Source organism: Pleuronectes platessa, chromosome 19 (genome assembly GCF_947347685.1).
Source record: "Pleuronectes platessa chromosome 19, fPlePla1.1, whole genome shotgun sequence".
NCBI lineage: Eukaryota > Metazoa > Chordata > Actinopteri > Pleuronectiformes > Pleuronectidae > Pleuronectes > Pleuronectes platessa.
This window is the reverse complement of record NC_070644.1, coordinates 1135220-1153091: the sequence shown is the minus strand read 5'-3', so window position 1 is coordinate 1153091 and position 17872 is coordinate 1135220. Positions and strand designations below refer to the sequence as shown.

The 17872-nt window shown below is 38.8% G+C and overlaps 1 protein-coding gene and 1 long non-coding RNA gene across 4 annotated transcripts in view; both read left to right on the top strand.

Annotated features, from left to right (window-relative positions):
* The first annotated feature begins 5938 nt into the window (after nucleotides 1–5938).
* LOC128424461 (uncharacterized) lies at nucleotides 5939–8240 on the top strand. Of its 2 annotated transcripts, none has more exons than XR_008333030.1 (4): nucleotides 5939–6128; nucleotides 7140–7257; nucleotides 7425–7501; nucleotides 8121–8240. It is a non-coding gene; the product is annotated as an uncharacterized LOC128424461 (long non-coding RNA). The 2 variants fall into 2 exon arrangements; XR_008333031.1 differs by lacking the exon at nucleotides 5939–6128 and adding an exon at nucleotides 6229–6319.
* A 2496-nt stretch (nucleotides 8241–10736) lies between these two features.
* Nucleotides 10737–17872, top strand: part of LOC128462375 (multivesicular body subunit 12B) — a 31243-nt gene continuing 24107 nt past the window's right edge. Inside the window, exon 1 of one of the 2 annotated variants that reach the window (XM_053447772.1) lies at nucleotides 10737–11094. The gene's annotated coding sequence lies outside the window, so the exon portion shown is untranslated. The remainder of the gene's footprint in view (nucleotides 11095–17872) is intronic. The other variant, XM_053447773.1, reaches the window with a different exon arrangement.

The window sequence follows — 17872 nt, the reverse complement described above, 5'->3', positions numbered from 1 at the left end:
ATATACATGAACGCCTAATTTACATGGTTACAGGCACATGTTGCATGTGAGTTTCCAAAGGCTCTAATATTTGGCATCACAAATTAAATCTGCCAGTAAAAAACGATATTGCCCTTGACTGTACTAGCTGTTTTCCAAGGTAATGTAATGTGTTATGACTGACTGTTTCATCTCTCTCTAGGAAAATGTGTCCACTAGCGTGACCCTGCCCACACCTGGGCCAAATGTCCAGAGTCCTGCAAAAGAGACCACACCACCTGTGGAGGTAACACAAGAATTAAATCTTTCAGTAGTAAAGACAGAAATATGGAGATGGGTGTTATGATACATGAAAAATAACTGAGTGTCTTACATTATTTAACATTCAACGTGCAGTAATATAAATTATCAGCCTTTAAAAGAATAACTCATATTTTAATTGTATTTCATTGCTATTTGCAGATTGGATCCACAGACGCTTCAGATGAAGAAAAATCATCTAGTGAAGAGTACTTCACCCATTCATTGCCGCCGCCACCTTGTTTTTTCTTCATTGACCAGAAGGATTGGACCAAACTGCGCAAAAAACAACACAGCCGTAGATTCAAAACACTGAACTGGACCTCTGTAATGGCCAAAGGAATACGGAGTGTTCATCCTTACTGCAGTTTTGGATTTAAGTGCCACAGTGTCAAATCCATCGGCTCTAAAAGAAGTGGCCCAGTCTTCACATGTTCTGGCTACTGTACTTTTGATGACTGCCCTGTAGAGGTGGAAATAAAGTTTCAAGAAGAGTCGTCTCTGAAGGCTGAGGTCATCTTCAGTGGTGATTTGGTCTGCCACCGATGGGATCAAATAAAAAGACGGCCGGTGCAAGGTGAGGAAAGGGATGCCCTGTCCCATACTCTTTCAACCAAACTGCCGAGGACTGTCTTCTTGGAGAGCATTGAGAGGCTGGATGAAACTGTTGTGGCATCAGGGTGCAGGGACAACGTCCCTGCAACTGGTGTCATGAAAACAGTGTCATGGAGCAAGAAAAAACTAAAAAGAAGACACAACAATGAGATGATCAGCCTCCAGAAGATGGTGGCAGAAGAGGAGGCAGAGGCAGAAGGAAGGGTGATCCAGAACATCGGTCTTTACCCTAAAAGCGTGATGCTGTACTCTCTAGAAACACTTAATATTTTCTTTGACCAGTGCAAAGAAGATATTGTATATTTAGATGCAACAGGCAGCATTGTACGGAAGGGAAAAGGACAGACGTCACCATTTTACGTCTATGAGTTGGTCGTGAGACACCCAACTAAAGGATCTTCCCCTCTCCCTGTGGCAACATATATCACCAGTGACCACACCACAGCATCAGTCTCACATTTCTTAGGGTCAGTGGTCACAGACTTAGCAAAACATCATGGTCGACAAGCCAAATCAAGGCCAGTGATGTTAATTTGTGACGGCTCAGTGGTTCTGCTGCAGTCACTTGCATATAATTTCTGTGGAGTGAGTCTGCAGGAACTACTCTGCAGATATTTTGCAATTGTGACTGGACAAGCAACAAATGATGCCATAGGTCTACCTATACTCCACCGATGCTTGAGCCACATTATGAAAAATGCTAAGGAGCTTTGCAGAAAACAGTAGGTGGCGACTGTATATAAATATGCTTAAGATTTCAGACATAACAGCATTATGACATCTCTGATAATGTTTTTTTTTTAATTATCCTTTGTAGTGCCTCCAAACATTACCATTTAACAATGTATGTGTTTGGACTCATGACCCGAGCATCAACCCTTAAGGAACTGGATGAAGTTGTCATCAGTGCTAACGTGGTCTTCTCCAGTTCTCACAGTGGTCAAAATGTTGAGAAACATTTTAAAAATCTACAAATGCTTCTGACCAAAGCAGGACCATGTGCTGAGGATACTTCCATCAAAGAGCAAGACTATGAGGTATCTTTTACTTAACTGCAACTGTTACATTCTTGCTTTTGATTTAGGTTTTTGCTGTACCTGACTAAGAAATGTGTCATTTCAAACACATTTGGCTTACTAAATTCAAGCTCTAAAGGGCACAACACTGGACACAGATACAGCTATGAACAGCATAACTCAAAAGTGTATGATGTATACACAGCTGGTTGTAAAAAACATGCTCCACGACACTCCATTCATCAGCTGTTTGGGTCAGACTCTTGCAGTGTGTGGACCCAGCGTTATGTCTGACTTGTGGAGAGGAGAGAGCTGTCAACTACAGATATATACTTAGGGGGTCATTAGGGCCTCATACAACCACACTTAAAAACTTAACTATCCCTTTAAAGCTTTGTTCTTTTTTTTACTTCTTTGCTAAACTAAACTCTTGTGTAGGCATGCATAAATGTTTTATGTTTCATCTGTGATGTGTGAAAAACATATTTCAACACAGTCTGCCAGCCACTGTAGTGTCACCTGCCCTGCACACACTCTTTCTTAAACAGTCTTGTAGATTAGTACATTTTTTTTTCTAGAACGATGTTGGAACAACGCCTTTCTCGCAGCACTTTGAAGAAGTCATTGAGACTGAAGAATGTGACCAGGAAGGTGATTCAAACATCTACTTCTGTCCAACCTTCATCCCGACGTTGATGAAGTACTTTCTACCTCAGGCTGGCCTATGGTCTGGCTTACTCCTGGGTTAGTCCTGTTTAATTGTTGTTATTAATCTATATGCTTATTTTAATATATTTAAGTAAATTAAATACAAAATTAATGTTCCATCTTCTGCCAGGTGATCTAGGTCGTCATGGATCAGGCCCAGTATATGACAGTCTGACAAAAAAGTACAGTAGAGCTGCCTGTAAATCACAACAGGTACAATAAAGCTGAACATCTGTTAATGAAACTGAATATTACTTGCACGTTTTCATGCTGGATATTACACATGATAAAATAAACCAAATGAATGAAGAAATTTTGATTTGATGCAATGTTTTTGTTGAACCCTAGAATTACACCCTGGACAACAAAACGCAGGGAATAATGGAGAAAAGCCAATGGGACCTCAAACACATCCGTTTCCAACGTAAAAAAATGACCAGACTCGATGACTTTGTGGACACCTACAAAGTCACACTCAAGGCTCTATTGAGGGAGTATGCTGACTCCCAGAGGAGAAAGAAAAGGTAAGAAGTGCATATGCTGATCATAAATACTTCAATTACTAGTATTTTAGAAATTTGTGATTGTGCACCAGCCATTGCTAAAGTAACCCCATCCTCATGCCAAACAACCACGCAAAAAGTACAATCCACAAAATGTAATGCTTACACTATGGCTACAATAATCAAAATCAAGATAATTTCCATTCAAAGTCAAATGAAAAATAAGTAAAAAAATGTTGTAGTTAAATCTAATAATGTAGCATGGAACAATGCAAAATTGTGCTTCAAGAATACTACTATTAAATTAATTTGATATTGACAATATTTTGTTGATTTACTTTAGACACATCGGGTGGACGTGGAACGCTGGAAGAGCAGGAAACAGAGAAAACGAGGGGTGTATGTGTCTCGACTGAACAAGCCTTTTGTTTATAAACAACAGAAGAAGAAGGTAAGTGTTTTTGAAAGATTCATTGGAATTTCACAAGTGCATACAGAATATGGTCATATTCCACTGTACAATAACACAAAACCATACACAGTCCTCTATATTTATCCATATTCATCCTCCATACAGTTCTCTACATTTATTTTATCTGATCCTATTTCACTTGAATCTTACTTTATATATTTAGTTAGAGTTTACTGCTTACTGTTAATAGTTTATTGTTTTACTGTTTACTTATATATATATATTTAGCTTAGAGTCTATTGTTTATTTTATATTATATTTTGTTATACCTCCTTTATTTTGTATACAAGTGTCTGTATGCTACTGTAAATTCAATTTCCTTCAGGAAGTCATCCCAGAGTGATCAATAAAGTGCAGTCTAAGTCTGAGAATAATGTACTGTGTCTGTCTATTTTAGAGAACATTGGCCAAAAAACCCTCTAAAGCATCTGAAGATCATTCTCCATCACAGGCTCCATCACAGGTAATTTCTTGAGGCAAAATGCTACAAATAGCAAGCAAAACAAACAAAGTAGAAATCAAAACCTGATTTTACATGTTCTGATTTTAGATGAAAATGTATAAATGCATATAGTGATATGGTTATTTTCCATTGCTTGCAATATGTACTTGAAAGATTTCTATAACACTACTATTTCTATCCCTAGAGTCCACAAAGCAGCACACAAGCTCCACCAGCATCACTCAGTGATGATCTTCAATCACAGGTATGTCCAACATAGCGTAATTGTCTAATGTTATATTTCTTAATTATATTTTATATATTTTATTAAATTAACTTTAGGATGGAAAAAAAATTGGTTAATTGTTGCCAATTGATGTATATAATCCCTGATAATATTGTTATGTTGATTAATGATGTATCGCTGTGGCTTCAGGTGTTTATTAGTTATGTCACGGCAGTGTAGTGAGCGTGCCAATGCGTCCATTAAGGGATCGTCACACATTTATTTGTCTCGCCTTCCGTGTACACTATGCCAGCGACATAGATATGGAACTTTCTGAGCCAAGAGGTTGCTTTTTGTTAACAGTCTCTTAAAGTCCTTTAAGTTTATAAACACTAAAATCTTATCATTTATTAATCTTCTACTGTTTATCATTATATATCCTTATTATTGCATTGTGTAATTTAGGCAAGTCTGTTTGGTTTATTATTAATATTGCATATGATTAATATGCACATTTCTGTTGATTCCTTATTGTAGTAACACACAGACAATATCAACAGAAGAGTCTATTCAGCAATAAATGAGGGGCATCTCAATGAGAGTGTGTGTGAACTGGACTCATTAACCCTTCACCATCATTCCTGTTCTTACAGGACAACCTTTGTCTATTATTAATAGGTCTCAAGTTTGGCATTCAGTAAGCCAGCACCTGTTTTATACCCACCATAAAAAAAAAGTCATAGCTTTTTATGATTTGCAGGTCACAGAACTGTGGGGAAAAAGGGACACAGAAGTGGTCGTTTCTGTGGTGCCCTCTCAATTAGGGAACAACTTTGTTATCCACCACAGTGAGTTCAACACTCTAAGACCTCACCAGTGGCTTGTAGGCGAGGTAAGTAGATTGATTAAAAGAACAGAACCACTTATCTTAAAGACATAAAAACTATGAAAGATGCAGTCAGCGATGATCGAGCAGACCATTACAGTACAAGCAGTTTGAACAATGTGTGATAGTGAGTCAAATGTCATTGAAGAACAGCTCCATTAGCCAAAACAATTGATATAAGTGTGTGATTTAAATGTTTTTTGTTGACTTTGTGTTATACATAACAGAGAAGATGAAGAGTAATCCATAAGGATCATATGTTCAGCATTTTAACTAAATGTATGACTTCACAACACTTTGTGTGTGTTCATAAAAAATCTCTGAAGGTCATCGAGTCCCTACTTCACCACACTGCCAGGAAACTGAATTTGGGAAGCACCATTTACGTTCTGAGCCATTATGTGGCTGGTGTGATCCTCTTTGGTAAGAGGGAAGAAGTTAGGAGACAGACTATGTCAAAGGTAATATTTTTGTCAGGTACAAAAACAAAGTAGAACAGTATGTCAATTGTTTACAAGTTAGCTGTGTGTGTGCATGTGTGCGAGTGTGTGTGTGTGTGTGTGTGTGTGTGTGTGTGTTGTGGGTGGGTGGGTGGGTGTGTGTGAATTAAGATTAATCAAATAAAAACAATATTCCATTGAGCCTTTCAGTCAGTCATTAATTTATTTGTAGTTGCAATGACATATCTATCTATCTATAAATTACAGGAGCACACACAGACATATACACACGCTCTTGCTTGCGCGCTCCAGATTCTGGGAGATTGGATCTCATTTACGGGCGTCAAGGAGCCGCTATCAATATGTGGGAGAGTTTGGATGTCTGACTTTGTAGTAAAAACACACGCAAAACAGATGTTGCACAGTCAAAGCACTAGTAAAATTAAATAACTAATTTTGAGTTTTGTTACAGACCGACTTTGACAACTATAAGGCCATTGTGTCCTTTATTAACATTGGCAATGTACACTGGAAGTTTCTGGTAAGTCGTTACTTAATACATCACAACTGCCTTCAATTCTGTGTATGTCATTACTAACTTCTAAATGATATTTCATATTTTCTCTTTTGGTTACAGTACATCAGTGCTGCAGATAGTACTGTCTTTGTTGTTGATCCCGCACGCAGTGCTACCGAGCAGGCAGACTCAGACAACGCAGCAAAAAGATTGCGGTAATTAAGCAGATCTATCTGAACAGTGTGACTGAAGCAATTTCAAAACTGAATATTTCTTATATGTTTGCAAGATGTGTTTTCTTTAAATTAAAATATTTAAGTATGGATGCTATGTTGTGAATCATGCTTGCAGTAATCTGTTAAACAACATGTTAGAGGCAACTTTACAAAACAGAAATAGGTAACAAGCAGAATTTATGCATAAGGCTGAACATAGGCAATATGTCAGAAAATACTTGTTCAATGTCCCACACATTAACAATGTCACCCTTGCTAAACACCTAAAAAAGTTAGAAGAGACTTGTGACCACTTAAAGACATCATTACCAACATTATAATTTTTTTCAATCAAACTTGTTAACACTATTAGCCGAACAAGTGTTACATAATTTGTAATTCTGACCCCAAAATATTAACTCTGTCTAACTCTCTTGGCCAAACAACCCCCTTTTTCTTTAGTACGACATACATTGTTTTCTTGGGTGAATAATGTGTACATATTCCTTACATTAACCACTTTAAAAAAATGTCCTTTCACAGTGAGTACTTCAACATGAGGAGGATCTGTCTGGGAAAAACTGACTGGGTCAATGTTAAGTGGAAAGGCGGTGTTCTGGAACACCCATTTCAGAGAGACGGGAGTAGCTGCGGTGTAATTGTCATCAAAGTAATGAGAATGTTTCTTGGAACATCATCTTTATCTAAATGATCTACATTCATTAAGAATTTGGATCAATTTCTGTTTTATTGCAATTCCACGTACTTTATTTTGCTGACTAGGAAACTTATGCAAACAGATGCTTTCTTGTGTGTTTAGATGGCAAAGGCAGTCATGGAGGCTTTTCCAAAGAAAGCAGAAATGTCATTTGGGACAGCTCCAAGATTGATGGCAGATGACAGAAAACACTTGGCTCTCGAGCTCCTGGAAGCCTCAGGTATGTAACAACTTATCTTAAATCTACAGTGACACGGTATTACAGAAAACACTTTGTAAACATATTCTCTATACACTAAAACAAGTAAATCATCATTTTATTTATTATAAGTACAATTGTTAGTGGTGGCAGTAGTGGTAAATCTAATATTTTCAACTTTCTGTTAGTGTTTAACACAGAGACCAGCTGTGCCATGTGCTCAGCAGTCAAACCACCAATTAAAGGGCCTGACTTAACAAACTGGGTAAGTTGTTTAAAATGTTTTTTCTGCACATTTTGTATGCCTTGTTTTAAAGTGGATGACAGCAAGCAAGAGCCGAAAAGGATGAGAAATGACGACAGACAATCATCTGTGCTAGGACAACCTGAGGTTCACTCCTCAGCCATAGGGATATGCATGTTTTCCTATCAAGAATTCAAAAAAGAAAGTGTGCATTAGATTGAGATTTCAACAATGACAAAATTTTGAACAGGAGAATAATCAAATGAAGATAGTCATCAAAAGATTGTAGAACAGTACATAATTACTTAGCTATTTCATGAAGAAAGCAAAAACAACGGCTAAGTCAACCCTGTAATTTCATGTCATTCACATTTATAATGTCCTGTTTTACATGGTGGAAATGCATTTCTACAGAGTGAAATATTATATTTGGACCACATCAACCAAAATATCACACTGTGAAGCCATCACCATTTCTAGAGAAAGATCTACAAATATAAAAAAACTGTATCTGTATTAAGTGTTTCAAAGAAGCAAATATTAGCTCAAAATATTACTTTGGGGATCATGGTTATCTGGTGTCCATCATGGCTAGATATCAAAGTTTATTCTTGCATGTGCTTAATTTGCCCTTTTACAGATTCAGTGTGACACCTGTTGCAGGTGGTTCCATGTTGAGTGCATCGACATGGACTCGGAAACACTTCAGCAGGCAGAGAGTAGTGAATGGAATTGTGTTATTTGTGAAAAATGAATGAACAACTTCAACAATGATCTCAGACTATATCTACAGTCTGTATTCATCCTGCTCCCACATCCACATTTTACTAGAGAATGATATTATTTGTTCCCTGAGACATGGAGGGTTTGTAATGATGTTTTCAGTTTTCAACTGAGTTTAGTTTTTCCTCTGTGTTTGGAGTTTAAACCTCTTGATTTGTTCAGCTTCATTCTTATTTTGAACAAATAAACAAAACTGATATTTAAAAAAATGAATAAAGAATCTACCTTTACAAAGCAAAAATGTGAACTTTGAGGCTGAATTTCTCAACAGTCAGGGTGGTCCTGAGATCAAGTGTACAACCTTTTGTCAGAAATTATGGATCAAAGAGATTTTACAGTAGAGTAACTATTGCGCATATTGCCTTTTTCAACAAACAAAAAAGGAATTTTGAGGGTGAATTTCTCCAAAATGATACAGTAAATATGCTTGACACTGAGTAAGTGAACAGTCAGAATGGTCTTGAGTTAAATTGTATCAACCTTTGTCAGAAATTATGGATCAATGAGATTTTACAGTAGAGTAAATATTGCACATAATGCCTTTTTCAACTAAATAAAAGGAACTTTGAGGCTGAATTTCTCCAAAATGATACAGTAAATATGCCTGATACTGAGTGAGTGAACAGTCAGGATGGTCCTGAGGACAACTGTATCAGCCTTTGTCAGAAATTATGGATCAAAGAGATTTTACAGTAGAGTAAATACTGCACATATTGCCTTTTTCAACAAAAAAAAGGAACTTTGAGGCTGTATTTCTCCAAAATGATACAGTAAATATGCTTGATACTGACTGAGTGAACAGTCAAGATGGTCCTGAGGACAACTGGATCAGCCTTTGTCAGAAATTATGGATCAAAGAGATTTTACAGTAGAGTAACTATTGCGCATATTGCCTTTTGCAACAAAAAAAAAGGAACTTTGAGGGTGAATTTCTCCAAAATGATACAGTAAATATGCTTGATACTGAGTGAGTGAACAGTCAGGATGGTCCTGAGGACAACTGGATCAGCCTTTGTCAGAAATTATGGATCAAAGAGATTTTACAGTAGAGTAACTATTGCGCATATTGCCTTTTGCAACAAAAAAAAAGGAACTTTGAGGCTGAATTTCTCCAAAATGATACAGTAAATATGCTTGATACTGAGTGAGTGAACAGTCAGGATGGTCCTGAGGACAACTGGATCAGCCTTTGTCAGAAATTATGGATCAAAGAGATTTTACAGTAGAGTAACTATTGCGCATATTGCCTTTTTCAACAAACAAAAAAGGAATTTTGAGGGTGAATTTCTCCAAAATGATACAGTAAATATGCTTGACACTGAGTAAGTGAACAGTCAGAATGGTCCTGAGTTAAATTGTATCAACTTTTGTCAGAAATTATGGATCAATGAGATTTTACAGTAGAGTAAATATTGCACATAATGCCTTTTTCAACTAAATAAAAGGAACTTTGAGGCTGAATTTCTCCAAAATGATACAGTAAATATGCCTGATACTGAGTGAGTGAACAGTCAGGATGGTCCTGAGGACAACTGTATCAGCCTTTGTCAGAAATTATGGAATAAAGGGATTTTACAGTAGAGTAACTATTGCACATATTGCCTTTTTCAACTAAATAAAAGGAACTTTGAGGCTGAATTTCTCCAAAATGATACAGTAAATATGCTTGATACTGAGTGAGTGAACAGTCAGGATGATCCTGAGGACAACTGGATCAGCCTTTGTCAGAAATTATGGAATAAAGGGATTTTACAGTAGAGTAACTATTGCGCATAATGCCTTTTTCAACTAAATAAAAGGAACTTTGAGGCTGAATTTCTCCAAAATGATACAGTAAATATGCCTGATACTGAGTGAGTGAACAGTCAGAATGGTCCTGAGGACAACTGGATCAACCTTTGTCAGAAATTATGGAATAAAGGGATTTTACAGTCGCATAAAAGATTGGCTCGCTCCGTATCATGGACTACCTGCATTTGCCATACATTCTGTAATAAGGGCGCACTTGAAATCAGGAAAAGGCGAACGTCTGCTCACTTGACCACGAAAAGACGAACGTCTGCTCACTTGACCGCAGTGCATTATGCCGCCTAGTGGCTGGCACCTCTAGGTCCATGCTTTGCAGGGCTTTGCCCTACTCCAAATAAATAGGGCTTTGCCCTGCAAAGCGTTGCCTAGAGGGGCCAGCCACTAGGCGGCACCCATAATAATAAGTGACGGGGAATAGTAATATGTAGTGCTTTGCCCATAATAAAACAGTAGTGAAGGTATGACACCATAACTGTATGCAGTGTCTCAACCCTCCAAGCCCCGGATCAATAACAAGTATTTCAAAAACTATTCCAAATCTCCCTGAATAAATCACAATCAGATATAGTTGCACTGAGACAGCGTGGCAACAGCGGCAGCTGCCTCTGAACAACCTGGCAACAGAGACAAAAGCAGGTGCCCTATAACAGCCTGGCAGCAGTGTGATTTTAAGTTTCAGTTCGCGGCAGCTGCCTTTACATATCAGTGGCAGTTTTTGTTGCCACCGGAAGTGCCTCTCCGAGCCGCTGCTGCCACGATTTACGCTTGCCCTTACTGCAATTTGTGGTAGCCCCCAATGTCGGTTCGCTGATCACACCCCCACTCCTGTTCCTAAACCCTCTGAAAGCACTAGCTGAAGGACGACTATGCAAACATCATCTTTTGCTGTGGAGTGCTTTGATGATTACTGTTATTTCGTGGAAATGCGAACCTCCCTAACGTTGTAAAAAGGAGTTAGAGAGGTGAACGCATAAAAAACAAACAGACGAAGACCGTTTGGATCCGACTGTTATCACCGCTGGGTAGGTGGACTGCTCAACTAGTTAGCAAGTTAGCTAGCATAGCAGCTACTGCAGATTCGATGTGTTCAAGCAACATTACGTTACAAAAGGCAGTTTTTGTCTTGGGCACTATGGTAGTGTAATGCCTTTGATGTTAAGGATACATGTTTTAATCGCACGGTGGATAATGTTTGCGCATCGGCCTGGCCTGCAGCACCCTGGGCAGGTCTGACAGCCTCGATCACCAGCTGGTGTGTAGCTACTACTAGCATGCTAGCTGACTAGCTTTATGGCTGTGTCGCATAGAATTGTTTTCTCCACCATAGTTAGCTCCTGCTTATTGACTGCTAAAATGTTGTGTGTAATACGGGTATTAGGCTTTGTCGGTCATTGCTGATGTGACATTTATCTTAATTGTTGCTATGATTTTGGTGTATTGCTAGTTAACAATAACAGCTCAATGTGACTGGGGTGTACTGTGATGTAATGTGTGGGTGCCATTACCCCTTTGTTGTTGTTTGTGGGGTTAAGTGTTTGCTCAATCTGGGTTTGAAAGGGTTTCAATCATCATGTTAAAGTCAGCAATGAGCCTCATAACGATTATGTATTGCCCACGCCAAGACCTGAGCTGTAATAAACCAGGACTTTTCAGCCCCCAACCCTCAACCCTCAAAATATAGATGACAGAGAATTGCGACTACCATTTTACTGGAGGAAGTTTAAGCAGTCAGAGGATATTGATATGAACATCCACTAACCCTTCGAAGGGGTCCTGGCTCCTAGACCCCATTTAGATCTGGTATTAACATCCATCCATCCTGAGTGATCGGGTCTAACAGAGGTGATCACCCAACCAACATTGAGGATGCATTTGAGATTCGATTGCTTGGATCATATTTAGTGGTGAATGTATGTATGGTACACAGATCAAGTCATTCTCTCTCTCTCTCTCTCTCTTCATAACACAAACCAAACCTTACCATAACCTGCTTCTAAGGTTGTAAATCTGCATTGTCTTTATCATATGATATCTATCATTTGGACAATGATACAATATTTGTCTATATCACACAATCCACCTGGGATCGATATGAAACAATATTATATGTACATATTACAAAATCTGTTCAACGATATAAACTCATTATAAGCAACTTAAAAATATTTGGCAATTTTATTGAAGTCAGTTTTGACTTTGACTACAAAAATGACCAGTATAAAGAATTTAGCAGTTTTTCCATAATTATAATGGCCAACATTTCAAAGTATGTGAAAAATCTAAAAACTAATCCCTATGGTACAAACGCTCAGGTGTTAGAATGCTCTTGCTGCTTGCCAGATGATATTAAATGACTACAATTTAGTGCTTCGTCCATCAGTTAAAAATAAACATTGGTAAACTAATAACTGGCATGCGATACTTGGGATATATGCAAGAAAAACTAATACAGTGTAAACCGAATATGTACAGTGGCAACATATGTTCACTGAAATGGATTGCACGTAAGCCATTGAATTTAACAAAGTTTAAAAAGTGAAAGAAAAAAAGAAAATGTTAATAGTGAAATGAATTGAAGGCTGATGTTTCACTGGATGAAGGAAGGGTTTCTTTCATCAAGGTGTAGCTTTATCTTTTTATATATTTTCTTATCCTATTTATATTACTGCTCCACATTCATTACCAAGTCTGTGGCCGTATCATAATGTAATAGGGCGGGCGATAAAACTATATCAGTAATTCCTGTCATATAATTGTCATTGATAGCAATATAACTGTTTTCCCTTTTTATTAAATACACTTAACATCTTCTGTACCACAAATTACAGGCTATGTTAGTCTTTTGAATTGTTTCATTTATTTATCTTTAGATCTGTGTTTATATTTAGTTTCAGTACTTAGACTCTACTTCTCTCACATAAAATATTGTCAATATCTCCATTTGAATATGCTTCACTACAGTAAGAGCTATCTATCTGTCTGTTAATTGAGAAGAGGGAACTAACATAACAGCCCTATTTCCACCAACGTACAACGAAAAATACTAAAAGAGTTAACAGCTAGAGGAAAAATGCTTGTTTACTTTCTGCATTTTGGATGAGCTGAAGTCAGCCGCTGCAGACGGAGAAAAGGAAGTTGCAATAATATAACCGTGTTGATATAAATGCATGGCCGAGAGAAAGGGCTTAATTTCATAAATCTTCCGGAGTTGAAAGTATGACTGTGTGATAAATTGGATGCGGCTGTTCTAAGTGAGGTTGTAGCAAATATAGCAAAGGTTTCTACATTGAGAAGTAATGAGATGTCAGTAATGACCTAGCATGTTTGTGAGTTTGGTGTGTGCGGAGTTGGTAGCAATCATAAGTATTTCAGTCTTTTTTGGGTTCATCTGAAGGATTTGAATATCTGTGACACAGTTTAGAAGTGAATAGATTTCATTTAAGTTATCGGGGTTACATCTGAAGTAGACTTAAGTGTCATCTGCATTAAAATAAAATAAAATAAAATTAGATGTTGTCACCAAGTGGTAACAAGTAGATAATGAACAGAATCGGACCCAGCTCCCAGCCCTGAGAAACCCCACAACGCAGCCTAGAGGAAGAGGACCTAGCTTCCCCAGTGCTGACACAGAGCTGTTGGGTAAGATTTTAGACATTTGAGAGCCATAACACTGATGCCCACCCACTTCTCTAAACGGGACAGGAGGATGGTGTGATCGAAAGTATCGAATGCCGCATCAAGATCCAGGTGTACTAAAATGGAGAGGCGTCCAGCATCAGCAGCTAAAGCAAGTCATTATTACTTTCAGAAGTGCAGTTTCGGTGCTGTGGCAGGCTCTAAAACCAGACTGAAGGATTCAAACAATGAGTTATGTGATATAAAAGCTAAAAGTTGATCGATCTTCTCCAGGACTTTTGCTAAATAGTTTGGAGATGGGTCTAAAGTTGTTAAAGTCATTGTAGTTACGTTGGGGTTTCTTTAAAAGGAACTGGATAATAGCATTTCAAGTTAAACACAGTCCCAGAGGAGAGGGAGCTACACTGCTCAAAAAAATTAAAGGAACACTTTTTTATCAGGGTATGGCATGAATTCAATTGCACTTTTTTGATAATTATCTGGTCAGTTAAGTAGCAGAGGGGGTTGTTAATCAGTTTCAGCTGCATTGGTGTTGATGGAATTAACAACAGGTGCATTACAGGGGCAACAATGAGATGACCCCCAAAATAGGAGTGGTTTTGGATGTGGAGGCCATTTCAAGTTTTTCCTTCTTGATCACTTCGACTGGTTTTTATTAGTGTTGGCTTTAGCTAGAGTCATTTTCTCTACTGGGAGCATGAGGCGATTTCTTAACCCTACAGAAGTTGCACAGATTGTCCAACTCCTCCAGGATGGCACATCCATGCGTGCCGTTGCAAGGAGATTTAATGTGTCTCCCAGCATAATCTCAGGAACATGGAGGAGATTCCAGGAGACAGGCAGTTACTCTAGGAGAGCTGGACAGGGCCGTAGAAGGTCCTCAACCCATCAGCAGGACCGATATCTGCTGCTTTGTGCAAGGAGGAACAGGTTGAGCACTGCCCGAGCCCTACAGAATGACCTCCAGCAGGCCACTGGTGTGAATGTCTCTGCCCAAACAGTCAGAAACAGACTTCATGAGGGTGGCCTCAGGGCGCGACGTCCTGTAGTGTGCCGTGTGCTCACTGCCCAGCACCGTCGAGCTTGATTGGCATTTGCTATAGAACACCAGAATTGGCATGTCCGCCACTGGCGCCCTGTGCTTTTAACAGATGAGAGCAGGTTCACCCTGAGCACCTGTGATAGACGTGAAAGGGTCTGGAGAAGCCAAGGAGAACGCTATGCTGCCTGCAACATCGTTCAGCATGACCGGTTTGGTGGTGGGTCCGTGATGGTCTGGGGAGGCATATCCATGGAGGGACGCACAGACCTCTACAGGCTAGAGAACGGCATTCTTACTGCCATAAGTTATCGGGATGAAATCCTTGAACCCATGGTCAGACCCTAAGCGGTTGCAGTAGGTCCTGGGTTCCTCCTGATGCACGATAATGTCCGGCCTCATGTGGCAAGGGTATGCAGGCAGTACCTGGAGGATGAAGAAATTGATGCAATCGATTGGCCCTCACGATCACCTGACCTAAACCCGATAGAACACCTCCGGGACATTATGTTTCGGTCCATCAGACGCCGCCATGTTGCTCCTCAGACTTTACAGGAGCTCACTGATGCCCTTAGACAGATCTGGGAGGACATCCCACAAGACACCATCCGTTGTCTCATTAGGAGCATGCCGCGACGTTGTCAAGCATGCATACAAGCACGTGGGGGCCACACAAGATATTGAGAAGCATTTTGAGTTGCAGAAATTTAATTTTGGCAAAATGGACAAGCCTGCCACATCACTTTTTCACTATGATTTTCGAGCCCTCTGTAGGCTGAAAACTTGTATTTTTATCAAAGATGTGACATCCTTTTGTTCCTAAGACATTAAACTGTCCATATCAGTATAAATATCCAACATACTTTTTTTCACAGTGAGATCTGATGTGTTTTTCTTTAATTTTTTTGAGCAGTGTATTTAAAAAGTTCAGTATAAAAGGGCAGATTCGATTAAAATTAAAATCGATGGTGAAAAGTGTCAAGAGGGCTTGATGAGGGTTTCATTTTTTTGACTGTATTGAGCAGTGTAGGTAACTGACAAATGATCCACGGGTGCAATATTACAGTTGATGGAGATTTTTTGGTTGAAGAAGTTTAAAAAGACATTGCAGGCTTGATGAGTAGCCTCTACAGAGGGGATAGGAGGAGCATCATTGGCCTGGCTAACAATGTCAATAAGCACCTTCAGGTCCAAAGCATTTAATTCAATAAGATTAGTAGAATAGGCATGTCTAGAGTTATTCAGGTTCTCAAGGTGGACATGGAGTTTAGAGGCCTTCCACTGATACTTTGCTTCGCATGTTATCAATTAGCCAGGGCTGAGATAAGTGCATAATTTTTCTGCTCTTAAATGGAGCAATTTGTTCGAGGATGGACTTGAAGGCAGAATTAAAACATCGTAGCTGCTCATCAACTAATTATAAATGTAGCCAAGAGTTTAATTCACCTATACTGAGAGGCCACCTGGAGCTAAATAAATCGCCCACGATCATCTAGCATAGCATAGGTCACCAATAGGCAGACCTTGCTCTGGACTGGACCCAGACTCATTTCTGTTCAGAGCCACACCTGATTCTGGCAGAGCGTTTTTATTTTAACCTGTGCAACTTTTCTCACATTTACGGTAGTCTCATTTTTACCAGCACAGCTTTTTTTGATCTTTACATTAGTTAATCCTGGTAGTATATAAAATACAAAACCATTTACCATTTAGTACACGGTAGAGTTCAGTTCTTTCAATGAACAAGAGAACGTGGGAACAAAGAGAAGAGGTGTTAAAGCTGTAAAGTTGTTAATATTTGTTGATATTGTTCATATGTGTTGTTTAGTTATATACTGTATTAAGAAAAGATAAGGAGAAACTCAAACTAAATTATATTTTTCTTCAAAAATTAAGCAATTTATTTTAAGAAGCCTTTTTCAAAAGCTCTTTGTTTTGTTTTTAAAAGCAAACCTAATATTGCTTGAAACAAGAAAAGAACATTTATTTATTAGGGCCCGAGCACCGACAGTGCGAAGGCCCTATTGCTTTTTGTTTGATTATTCAGAAAATTTATCACATTTTTGACGGCTTGAACATACTCGAAAATTCACCAAACTTCGCAGGCAGGCCAGGGCTAATACAATTTTAGACAAAAAAGTCTCTGGCACCAATTTGATTAAAGGACACATATTATGCCCATTTTACCACAAGTTGATATGGTTCCTTGGCGTCTCAATGAAATGTCTGTAACATATTTGGTCAAAATACCACAAGGATCATTTAAAACAGCATCCTTTTTACCCTGTCTAAAACAGCCCTCCTCAGATTGACCTGTTTTGGAGGCCTGTTCCTTTAAAAGCTAATGAGCCATTTCCCCCTCTCCCCCTCACCCCTCCTCCCCCCTCCACGAGATACCTTTGTAGAAATATGCCTACTGGAGACGAAGATACAATCTTGCAACCATATCATTTTGAAGGTCATGTAAGAGAGACTCCCCTTTCATTGTGAGGAGAGAATGATACAGAAGCGCATTCTCAGTTACTCAAGCATGACGTTTCTGACTTAGAGAAACCATAATATATCGCGGGATTGTTTTTTTCCAGAGTTTTGGGGTTGGTAGACATGCCAGATACCCAAATTAACACGTAGCAATCATTACAAAAGTGGAATTCTAATAATATGTCCCCTTTAATGCAACAGGAATTCAGCAATTTGGGATTTGTGGCCATTTTGGCTGTGCATTTTAACAAACTCCTAGATATTTCATAAGATCAACTTCATGTTCAGTATCATCTTGTAAAGTTTGTAAGTTTTGTCACACGGTGTGGCATGGCGATCTACTGCACTGTTGAGTTTAGTTGATCAGATGATTAATCTGAAAGAATAACATTTGTTTGTGACTTGATGCGGCTGTGTGTGAGCGGTAGAGCGAATGTCCTCCAACCTAAGGTCGGTAGTTCGATCCCCAGTCTTTCCCATCTGCATGCCAGGTGTCCTTGGGCAAGATGCTGAACCCTGATTTGGCCCTCATAGAACAACAATAGTGCTGCTAATAGATGCACTGTATAAATGTGTGTGTGAATAGGTGAATGTAAAACTACTGTAAAGCGCTTTGAGCGGTTATCAAGATTAGAAAAGCGCTA